This window comes from Sinocyclocheilus rhinocerous, unplaced genomic scaffold (genome assembly GCF_001515625.1).
Source record: "Sinocyclocheilus rhinocerous isolate Xijiao unplaced genomic scaffold, SAMN03320098_v1.1 scaffold616, whole genome shotgun sequence".
NCBI classification, from domain to species: Eukaryota; Metazoa; Chordata; class Actinopteri; order Cypriniformes; family Cyprinidae; genus Sinocyclocheilus; species Sinocyclocheilus rhinocerous.
This window is the reverse complement of record NW_015631496.1, coordinates 1,101,247-1,113,690: the sequence shown is the minus strand read 5'-3', so window position 1 is coordinate 1,113,690 and position 12,444 is coordinate 1,101,247. Positions and strand designations below refer to the sequence as shown.

The 12,444-nt window shown below is 36.8% G+C and overlaps 1 protein-coding gene across 1 annotated transcript in view; it reads right to left on the bottom strand.

Annotated features, from left to right (window-relative positions):
• Window positions 1-7,434, bottom strand: part of LOC107741762 (myocyte-specific enhancer factor 2D homolog) — a 75,410-nt gene extending 67,976 nt beyond the window's left edge. The window contains exon 1 of the mRNA XM_016554538.1: window positions 7,212-7,434. The gene's annotated coding sequence lies outside the window, so the exon portion shown is untranslated. The remainder of the gene's footprint in view (window positions 1-7,211) is intronic.
• Between the last annotated feature and the right edge of the window lie 5,010 nt (window positions 7,435-12,444).

Genomic DNA, 12,444 nt, shown 5'->3' with positions numbered 1-12,444 from the left:
TCAGATCAAAAGGCGAAATGAGAGATGCAGGAGTGTACGGTCTCAGCACTTGGCTTCAATGCTTGCTGTTTCAGCTGTGCGGGAGTGATGGCCAACCCTTGCTCTCACGCCACTGTAACCCCGTTAGTGCGTCCGCTATCCAACCCATGCAACACTAGGTTGTGCGATTGTGCCGCCCAGTCATGCTAACAGCAACACTGTGTTCAAAGATTTTTAAAAGCATTTTTGCAGTCCATTCATTCATTTACCAAGTGCTCCACAATACAGGCCATTAAAGGGGTCATATGACGTTGCTAAAAAGAACATTATTTTGTGTATTTGGTGTAATGAAATGTGTTTATGCGGTTTAAGGTTAAAAAAACACATTATTTTCCACATACTGTACATTATTGTTTCTCCTCTATGCCCCGCCTTTCTGAAACGCGTCGATTTTTACAAAGCTCATCGGTCTGAAAAGCAAGGTGTGCTGTGATTGGCCAGCTATCCAGTGCATTATGATTGGCCGAATACCTCAAGCGTGTGACGGAAATGTTACGCCCCTACCATACTGTGATGATGCCCTGTCAGGCCGGAGCGATGATTCAAAAACATGAAAACCCATTATAAACGAGGCATTTGTTGCATCCAGTGTGGACATAATTATGGATTATAATGACTTATACGGTCTTTTTATGCGTTGCGTTGCATCGCGCCGCGTAAACATAAAACCATGTCTGCATTTGTGATCGGAGAAATGACAAACAACAAGCCCTACTCTACACTGCCCAAAAAACTTGTTTTAAATATAAAAAATATAAAATACAAAAACTCTTTAAATATAAAAACGTACTTACAGTGTGAGTCAGAACAGCCAGCATTGTAGTCTACTCTACCAGGATCAGGAAACAGTCCTCCATAAAATGTGCTGCACACATCTGAATATTTGGGTTGAAGTGTTCTGGAACAGTGTTGTAAATACAAAGGCGTGGTTGACTCTTAACTTTTATAAAGAATATCTCTTTGGATTTGAGACTTTAGTCTTTGCAACTTTACAGATCTTCTTTATGCACCAAGAGCTTGTAACACCCCAAAGAGAAAGGAAAAATTGAAATCGCATCATATGACCCCTTTAATGCTGATGCAAAAGACCTACGAATAATATAAAAAAGGTCCAATATCCTTCAGTGATTACTGAACCCATATTTTTAAATAATCAAGATGTTTACTCTCCCTCATTTAATTCCAAACCTGTATAAAGTTCTTTCTTTATAATAACACAAAGGAAGATATTTTGAGAAAAATCTCAGTGTTTTTTGTCCATACAATGGAAGTCAACCAAAACTGTTTGGTTACCAACATTCTTCAAAACATCTTCTTTTGTGTTCCACAGAAGAAAGGAAGCCATACTGGTTTTGAATGACATGAGGTGGAGTAAATGATGACAGAATTTTAATTTTTTGCCGAACTATCCCTTTAAGCCTTTTTAACTCAAGTATCCTGAATAACCCTGAACGTGAGACAGAGCTAATCTCTGTGTTAGGTCATATATCATTAGTAAGCCAGTTACTGACAGGAAGAACAGAGGAAGAGTTGCTGTTATCTCTGTCTCTATAAGAACATGGGATTGAAATCATTAAGATCTTATTCTATCGTCTCCTACATCATGCTGCAGAATCAGGTACAAGGTTGCAGTAAATGACTTTGTGTGTGTTCCCAAGGGAAATATCTGTGTCGGGTATGCACAGGTTACACTAGACGAGACCTGACAAGATGACAGTGAGTTCTCTGCTTTGTTCTGGAAGGAAAAAGCACACCGAGTCAGACAGTGACAGAGAGCTGATGGGTAAAGAAGCTGCTATTTTGAAAAACATATTATTTTTTGTCCATATAATGAAAGTCAAGAACATTGGACCTTATTGTCTTTGAATGTATGGACGACAAAAAAAATCACAGACATTTAATGAAATATCTTCTTTTGTGTTCTAAAGTAGAAAGTCATACAGGTTTGAAACGACATAAGGGTAAGCAAATAATAACAGAATTTAAATATTCAGGTGAACTATTCTAAGGAATGCAATGTATTCAATAAACAAAAGAAATAAAAATGTTACTGGATGTTCATGAGATAAATATTTCGTATTTGAATATCAAAACAACATTATGTAGGTCATGGCTGTCGGTTTTATGCAATTGGATATTTCATCCACTAACACTTATATTCAGCAGAGGAAAAAAAAACATAATCTGGATAAATTGACGACTAAACACCACCGTCATACAAGAACCAAAATATCCACACAGATGCAGACAGAAAGGAGAAGCCATTAACCATATTTAGAGCCAAACTTCTAATTCTTTGCATACACTGTAAAAAATGACCGTGAATTTAACGGTAAAAGACTGTAAAAATGCTACAGTAAAAGCCTGTTAAATGGTTAACGGTAAATTCCCCTACTATATACGGTGAAGTGTGAATGACACTGTGCACCTTCTATATATGTTATTATTTAAAAGCTGCTTGTGATAGGCTTTGGTTCATCGTGTGACTTTCTCAACACGACCTGCATTTGGTGGTTATCAGTGTATTACAAAGGTACAAAACAGATTTCAGTACTTCAATAGGTTGGTATATTAACATTATATCAAATGAAATTACGGTATTTAACTGTAAATTTAAGTTAAAACCGTAAAACCTAAAACGTTGCTACCGTATTTTTTATGGTAAAATTCCGGCAACCACAGCTGCCGGTTTTTTACAGTAAATTTTATGGAATTTTTTTTACAGTGTAGATTAATCCCAAAAATAAACAGAATTTGATTTTTCAGGTTCTCTTTTGTTTTCCTTTTAACCGCACACCCGGAATGAGGTCACCACACATCATTTTAGCTCAAGGGGAATTTTAAGGAATTCAGTACTACTGATGATGACATATTTTGAGTTTAACCAAATACGCCTGATTCACAAAATGGAAATCAGTGTCGTGGAGACTACGTGAAAATGTCCAAGAACGACAGATGTCTGAGCTGCCTGCGCTCATTAATCAAGCATTCGGATGTTAACTAGAATAAAGGCAGCAATTTCATCATTTACCTAATAATGCATTCAGTGTCTTGCATAATAAAATGATTAAAAGATGTTCACACGAGGACCAATTATTCATGCTTATGTCTTACTACAAAAAATGAAAAATGGTTCTGTGGTGTGGTTAAGAATACTGTGAAAGCATATGTGCTGCCATTACCTCTGATGCAGTGAAACGGAAACAGAAAATATGATGTAGAAATCGCATGATATGCACATAGGCATTAAAGAGACACTTAAAGGTTAAACCTGGGGGTTCTTCAAGCAGCGAGAGCATGAATGGTGGTCTGTCTTTTTAACCCATGTTTGTGTAAATGCATGAGTAGTGGTCTTTATAAGGGATACAGCTGCTATCTCCTCAGTAAGATGACACCAGTACTTCAGCATTGAGGTAACCACACTGTTCTAGACCTTGTTTGGACAGCAAAATCTAGTCCAGAAATCTTCTACCTTCCAAGTCAGTCTAGAAAATTCATGCCGTCTCAAGGAAACGGGAACTTGGATGGGGTCTTGAAACAACTAAAAGAATGGAATTTCATAGCACTTTGTAATAACTGTCATTAATAATCATTATTACATTAAATGATGCTTACATCATCATTATTTAACATGCATTTGGAAAGCTGTCACAAAATGTCATAAATCTTTTATTTAGTGATGCACTGATATCGAAATTCTGGCAGATTATTATTTTCATGCCATGGCCGATAACCAATAAATGATCAATTAAATTTAAATAATAAATTAAAATGTATTTTAAATGTCTTTTTTAATGCTATACATGAATTTAGGCATCACAATATTAGAATATTAAGTACAAAAAATGGCTTGGTACCTAACTTTATACATGTATATATATGAATTTATATGAATATACACATATATGTATTAGTGCTGTCAAATGATTAATCGCGATTAATCACATACATACATACATACACACACACACACACACACACACACAACTGACTTTTTAACCACAGAGTAATAAAACATTTTATATTTAAACATTTAGGCCCTATTATTAATTGAAAAAGGTGCCCACATCACATCTTTATCAAGTCTGAGATACCAGCGCACAATATGAAAACCAAAGCATGCCTGCTAGTGCTAACATTTCAAAAGCTCATTTTAAAAACATGCAACTCTGATTGCTTGTCAAAAACCCTAAAGCCCTGCCAATCTCATCTCATCTCCAGCAGAAAAGGGTTGCCCTCATCTTCAGTGGTCTCTTTTCACACTGCTCATTACCTTAATTGATGTTTAACCCCTAGATCAGCATATATTTATATTCTTATATTTTATATTATATATAAATATATTTATTATATAAACATAACATATATTTAAGTAACATTTCAAAAGCTCATTTTAAAAACATGCAACTCTGATTGCTTGTCAAAAACCCTAAAGCCCTGCCAATCTCATCTCATCTCCAGCAGAAAAGGGTTGCCCTCATCTTCAGTGGTCTCTTTTCACACTGCTCATTACCTTAATTGATGTTTAACCCCTAGATCAGCTGATGACGGCTCAATTAAGAGCTTGCTGGAGGAGAGATTAACACAGGGAAGGAGGGCTGTGCTCTCTCGGAGGAGCTTCAGCCCTTCAGCATGCCCTGCTCCACCAACCGCACAGCCAGTAAGGACACTGAGGCCATTTTGAATTGGAAAGGGCAGGGAAGGCCCCCCCCCTCCTCCCCATAAAACATAATTTAATCAGCAGCGCTATGACCTTAAAGTGGATTTGTTTCCAATCAGATGTTGGCCAATATCAGATGCCACTGATCAAGGACAAAATTGCAATCACTGTGTCTTCTGTCACCATTTACACTCCCTCATGTCATTCAAAACATGACGAAGATATTTTGATGTCTCTCTCTGTTTTTTTTCCCCCCAGTCAATGTTTTGGACCCCATTGACTATAATTATATGGACAAATCCAGTTGAAACATTCTTCAAAATATCCTTTTTTTGTGTGTGTTAAAAAAAACGTCAAACGCTTTCAGGGAGACACTAAAGGCCAGAGACATTGTTCGAGTGGAAAAATGGATTAAAACATGTGACCAAAGGATATTTCCGAAATTTCACAATGAGAACAAATGCGACACATGCGAGGGCACATGTAATAAAATCCACACATCAAATACAAGACAGACAGATCTTTATCAGACATCTAATAAAAACAGTGGCAGCACAGTCATAAATTTGTTTATGTGGAAAACTAGATAAGAGACTCAGGATGAATAGTCATTATTTTGACTTCATGGTGATGAAAACATCACTATAGATGATCAGGATGAAGACATAACACTACTTTTGTTCTGTCATGTTTTGCATCATCCTGCCCTGCTTAAATGGGTTTCATGTTCCATCACAACAAAAACATTTTCTGAACTGCATCCACTTAATCATTTCCATCCATCAAACTTCCCATTAGCAAGCAGTGCTTTTTCACGAAACGAATGTGATTGTTCGCAGGATGCTTGTTATTTTCTGAAAACTTTTTTGAAGCATTTCAAAACAGCAGTGGTAGGTTTGTAATGCGTAAAAGAATCTTTTCTCTCTGACTGTTGTTGCTTCCCCAGGTGGGAGGACATTACAGCATTGAGACTCTGGAGGTAGAGCTGACACCCTGCTGGGAATCACGACAGCACAGTACCTGTCTGCATGACCTAGACATTCTGCTCATTATGAGATTCAGCCTATAATGAGAGCTGGAATTCTGAAGCCACCAATCAAAAGCTTTGTACACACGCACATTACACTACGGCAAAGCATCAGGACAGACGCACTTCACACTTACAAGTCAGCCTGTGGAAACTTCAAACTAACGTATTTTTATGAGAGACTGAATTCACACTTTTACAGCTTGTTAAAGTGACATTTCTTCTCTGAATGCCTTGACAGGGGTTTTCAAACTGGGCTCCGGGGACCTCCAGGAGGCCGACAGAAAAAAGCTATTTTGAATGTACCAAAATTGACAATATATGACATTATATCATGAGATTAATAATGAATATTTCATTAAGGACTCCTATTAATGACACAATGAAAAATAATGTGTTTTTTGAACATTAAAGCATGTCAACATATTCTGTTACACCAAATACACAAAATAATGATCTTTAAAAAAGCATCATATGACCCCTTTAAGAAAAACACCATAATACAAAGGAAATATTTTTATAATAATATCCTACAGAATCATTTCTTTTGGCTTACTACAATGCTATTACAGTAATAAAAAGCAATTTTATTATTATTTTGTTTGACAAATTATTTAATTTAACATTGACTTGTATTTATAATATCACGATTACTCTTCTTTAATATTTTTATTTATATCTTAGGAAGAGGGGTTCTTTGCATTGGGAGACATCATATTTAGGTGACCTTGGCATCAAAAGTTTTACTTTAGAGCCAGCAAACGTTCACAAAGAAAGTTTTTAAGAGTACTAATACACCAAAAACACATGTTGTTATTGCATAACAGAAAGAGAGAGGGTGGTGTCGCAGAACTGCGTAGGTTAAACCAAACTTTTGTTTGGAGTCCACGAGCAGGATCAACCAAACTTGATACGTAAGTGGCTTGAGTGCTAAAAAATTCAGTCTACTCCACACAAAAACCCCTCAAAATACCTAGAATCAGTTGTTAGCACATAATGTTATACCTCATAACACATGCTATCCTCTAGCGCACTACACAGTGAGCCGAAATGTGTGCGACTGCATCAAAATCATGTTGACATTTCAGACAGCGACTAAATCTGACAGCTCGTCAGAAGCACCACAACAATGAACACCGTTCATATCGGCCCCGTAAGTCACGATTTATAATAATACACTAACTTTAAGGTAAATAATTATTTAAAAAGTACTGTAACTGTGATGAGTTATATCTTACGCCCTTGTCACCAATTGGTCATTAAAAGCTTAGTCTGAACCTCCGTATCTCACTAGCTTCGATTTCAGTCGCGACTCTTCCCCCTTTGATGCAATAAAAAGACGCATATACAACAAATAACCAGAGTATGTTTGCGCACTAACGCGAAAGAGCCTCAATTTAGATTTTTTTTTAATTATTATTCAGAGATGTGACGGCAATAATTCGGCACTGTTAGAGCTTCAGCTAGACTGGACGAACGACTTACCCGGAGCAGCTACAAGATCCACATCTGTGCGATTAAACACCAGGTTTCTTACGGCCCGATACGTGAAAGAAGTGTAATATAGATCAAACCAGGCAAGGATATAAAAAAACACCGAGCAGATGTCAATAATAATATGTGGAATCCTTAACTCCTGTTCAGGGTTATTATTTAGCCCGTACAGTCAAAAACCTCCATGTACAAAGTGTCCTATCCACCATGACTGGCAATGCATTATGATTGACAGATAATGTGGCCAATCAGAGATGAGCTTTCCGTGATTCGTCCAATCGGGTTAAAATATGGTCGCTTCTGTGTGGAAGCAGAATTGTGGGCGGGGCAAAAGTGCAGTAGGAAGAGATCACGCTGAAGCGGTTTATGTATTCATCCGCCTCCCCATTTTAATGAAAAAATCCTGTAAAATTCCTCTCCGTGTTTACATTTGAGAACTGGAATGTAATAATTACACGTATTTGTATTATATATTTGAAATACTTTTAATATATAAATGTCTTGAAAATAACCTTCAAGCATTGTGTTGTATTGTACTGGTGCGCTATATTAAACACGTTTTATTATTAATCATATCAGATGTGTACGGTTCAGAAGGTTACGTCAGCAAGTACATTTTTTCAAAGCACATAATACGTAGAAGTAGAATTGCATTCATGCATTTTATTCGCAACTCTTTTAACCACGAGGAAACATTAAGTATAAAGAACAGCCTATTTTTGAACAAAATATTAAATACAGTATTTGACCAGACTGATTTAGTGGTTCCAGGAAAGAGAAATTTCGCTCAATCCAATAAAAGCATGGAAAGCCCTATTTTTCGTGGAGGAATATAGTGTTTACAGAGGGAATGGTGGTGATGCAGACAGAGAAAAATGAAAATGTCAGAGTGCAGTAAGTAAGTTTGAAGGCAGCTGAAACGGATACAGTTTCACTGATCAATCTGGAAAGCAGCGCCACGTGTTTTGAAATAACACGAGAACAAAAAACAAGGCCGAAATCTTATTTAAAGGATTGAATAATGAGAATGCACTTGCGACATATACTCGGATCAGAGCTTGCGTGCGTCACTGCGATGGAGGAACACTTAAAGTCACAGGACTCAAAAACAAAACTCCTTAAGTCTGCGTTTTATTTGAGATGCAATCCATGCAAACAAAATACTCTTGAGGAGATTATCACATAAATTGTCATTATTTAAGTTTACATTCATTTTAGTTTAGTTTAGATTTTGGATTTAGTCAAAAGCAGCTATTTCATATTTAACAAGTCTCTCGGATGAGTTGCAAACGTCTCCAATAAATGAAAAACAGCGTGTTGCACTTAACTAAATTATGAAGAAAAACCTATGCATTTACTTAAAAGAAGCATATAGGCCTACCTGTGGAGGAGAGAGATTACTCTGTTTTATTCCTTATGTAAGGAGCTTATGCACTGGGGTTTTGTGGAAGAGCATTTATACAAACAGATGGACACCCTGTTGCCCTCTCTCAGATCACTCGCTTCCTACACTCAGCCTGCGCACTCAACAGAATGCCATTCAGCCACGAAACCTTCACTGCAGGCAAAAACAATCATGAAAGTGGGGCTGCAATGACAGAGATGACTCAGACAAGCCCTCTGATCTGGGAGCAGTTATTGACCGACCACGGTGGGCAGTTATGAGCGAGGGAAAAAAAGTCAGATTACATCTTTGGTGTGCATAACAAAATATTATGCTGTGCATTGTGATTCAGGACCAGTATTGACCATATAAAAGGTGTTAAACTTTAAATTAGTTTAATCTCTTCGGCACGATTGCTTAATAGTCGTCACAGGGCTGCGGTACCTGTGTGCTCGAACACGTGTTTCAAACCAGCTGCTTTCAGAGCTGAGAAGAGCTGGAAATGACACTTTACAGATGGATTCTCTTCTCATTTCCTTTTCTTTCCCCCCCTCTCTCACTCCTTCTTTGACACACAGATGCACACTTGCTTCTTTCTCTCCATGCATCGCTCTCTATCTGCCTCATTCTCTCTTTTTCTCTTTTCCTTTATTTCTGAATGTATTAATCCAGATGAAAGGTGTGTGGGTGAAAATTTTCCTCTCTGCAGTGACCCGCTGATCTGCTGCACTTGGCTTCCCTAGCATCCTGTCTGCTGCCTAGCAACTCTCTGTATCTATGGCAACAAAGCCAACAAACCCTCCTGCCTCTATCAAACGTACCCCACAATGAGCTGCTGGATGTATGGCAATCAGGAACAGGCAAGAATTCAGTAAGTGGAAAAGCTTAGGAAAAGGGACTCAAATTATTATTAAAAACTAATCGTTTTGAAGTGTCTAGATGTCTCTCACGGTCAAATCACCACTGGAAAGAAATGCAGCATCATGTGTGACAAGGCTGTGTTACGTAATGCAATGCATCTCCCATATATTATAAATAAATCAGTATTTACCCCATGTATGGCTGCTGTTTTAGGTATGATTTGAAAGATATAATTTTGACAGCATGCTAATTAATGCATTGTTTTTTTTTTTTATTGAACATTAAAGTCCCATGAAATTTATGATATCCCAGCATACACACTCCCGATAAATATTTGTTATTAAAGCTTCAACGTTCACAGAACACTTATTTTTAAAGTCCGCATGAAATCAAAATTGACTTTATTTACTTTACTAGCGCACATTGCTAGTAATGATGTGAACAATTAATCCGAGCAAGTTTGTCTTCGTAATCTTGAATCAAATTCTGAACATTTACTTCCGCTCTGGAATGGCATTCCTTTTCTGATGATGTCAGTTTGACGGCTTGGGCAGAATATCCTTTTAAACACACCCCTCCAAAGCTATGAGTGAGAGAGAGAGAGAGGAGGAGCGCCAAAATAAAACCATGCCCTCTATTCAATATTCCGTTTCAGATGGAAATACGTCACTACACTGAAATAAAGTCGGCAGCAACTTCCGGTTGACGCGGACATAAGGCGGTTTCAACCATATGTCTATGGTTTCAACGGCAATAACATAAACAAACGTTACTGCGCATGCGCGCTTTTGTGGCCCTAACTTAACTTCCGGTAGACTTCCAAATAGAATCAATAACAGCAGCTAAGTAGTACCTCTAGAGTAGATTATTTTTGATAAGCAAAATATGTTTGCTGGGTAAATCAGACGGACTTGCTGAAAATGCTAATTCATTCTCTGCCAGCAGGAGGTGCTTTAAAGCGGGAGATACAGAGGTTTCCCCAGTAACGGCTCACAAACGCTGCTTTATTAGGCATGTTTGATATTGTGGCGAGCGCCACAAATAAATAAATGTATGGGAAACACATCCCACAGCACAACCACCTGAGCCCAACTTCAGTCTACTCATCACCTTAACTTTAACTGCGTTTGTAGCCGGCGCCATAGCCGGACTGATAAACAAACACTGACCAGAAGTTAACTTCGGGCCAGGCGCGTGCGCCCGATGAAACCGTCTATACTAATTAATGCATTGTATCACAGTATTTTATATTATATTTTGCTCACAGAAAATGAACATTGTCAGCACAGGTTTTTATTTACAGTATAGTTGGTATTGTGTTTTTTTTTTTTTTTATCAAACGAAAAGTAAGTTTCGTGATATTCTGTGGCGTAGTGGAGAAGCTTGCACTGTATCCAGAGTTTAACCTGCAAATTCGAATGGTTCGTTCGTGTGTGGTTTGTGGATGGTGACGTTGCGCCCTCTAGTGGCCACACTGGGGCAAGAGCAGTGAAAGAGCAAGGAATGGTTTTTCCAAACGCATATTAAACTTAAGTAGGTCGTATAACAATCGTACGATTCATCTTATTATGAGATGTTTTCCAATAATAATAATAACAATTTATAAAATAAATATTACTTGAAAATTGTCGAAGAAGGGCGCGGGAATATGTTTTCGGTTGGGGGTGCTGTGTGTGTCGAGGATTAGGCTAATCATCACATATAGAAAACATCACAAGTTAAATTAATCATGTTTATAAAGATAAACATGGGTTTATTATAGCCCACTTACAATTTACATTTCAGAGATCATTACAAATAAATTATTAAATGCTAAAACTGAATCAATTTAAATGAACAAACTTGGCGTTGCATTTGCAACCATGTGAAAACAGGGGGTGCTGCAGCCCCCTCAGCACCCCTACTTCCCGCGTCCCTGAGTGTTGTAGAAACGTCATCGCAAGAATAATGCAGTCACCTGCAGGGCAACCCCAAAAATTACACCCACTTTGTGATACTGCATGTGATAGTTACTGTATTTACAATTATTTATATATGATAATATAATAATATTAAGTAAATCATTAAATAAAAATATGTTTTATTTATGAAGGGATAATATAATTGGCTTTGCAAACTGATAAAATATAAATGAAGGCTGATTAGAGATGGTCTATATATTGCACTTTTTTTTTTTTTTCACAGAAGTACCAGCACTCCATTCAAAATACAAATAACATAAAAGAAAAACGGAGGGAAAAAGATATATATATAAATACAAACAGGTACACATATGAAACCTCAATTAGAAAAAAAATATGGTCATAGTCCTTAAGAAATTTGTTGTTCTTTTTATTATTTATGAGTTTGAGGTATTTTACAGTACATGAAATTTCAGGAAGATAGATTTCAAATCTAGGCAAAGTGTTGAGAAATAGTTTTTTTGTGATTAAAAAAAAATGCAATGAATAACAAAGAGAATAACAATAGCTTGGTTACTGCCAGAAAATTTTTTTATTATTATTATTATTATGACAGACAGACAGACAGACAGACAGATAGATAGATAGATGGATAGATGGATAGAGGGATAGATAGATAGATGGATAGATAGATAGATAGATAGCAACTTTTGTCTCCCAGTGAATCGGATTACACTGATATATTGCAGGTACTGGGCTCGCAGGCAGTTGCACAAAAAAAACAACAACAACAACAACTCTTAAATAAGGAAATCTCTTGGTTATAATTTGTTAATAATTTGTTGTTTAATTAGCTTAGGTGGTTTACTCAACAAAAATAATATTAGAATAATGGGAACATGAGGAAACATTTTTGATATTGTTCTCATACCAGAAAATGTTCATTTCAGTACTTACTGCCCTTTATGGTTTTCTGTATCACAGTTCAATAAAATAAATAGAAGTTCAAGTTAACAATGTGACTGTATTTTAGAGCAACATTATTATTATTTTTATTATTACAAATATATTATATTGA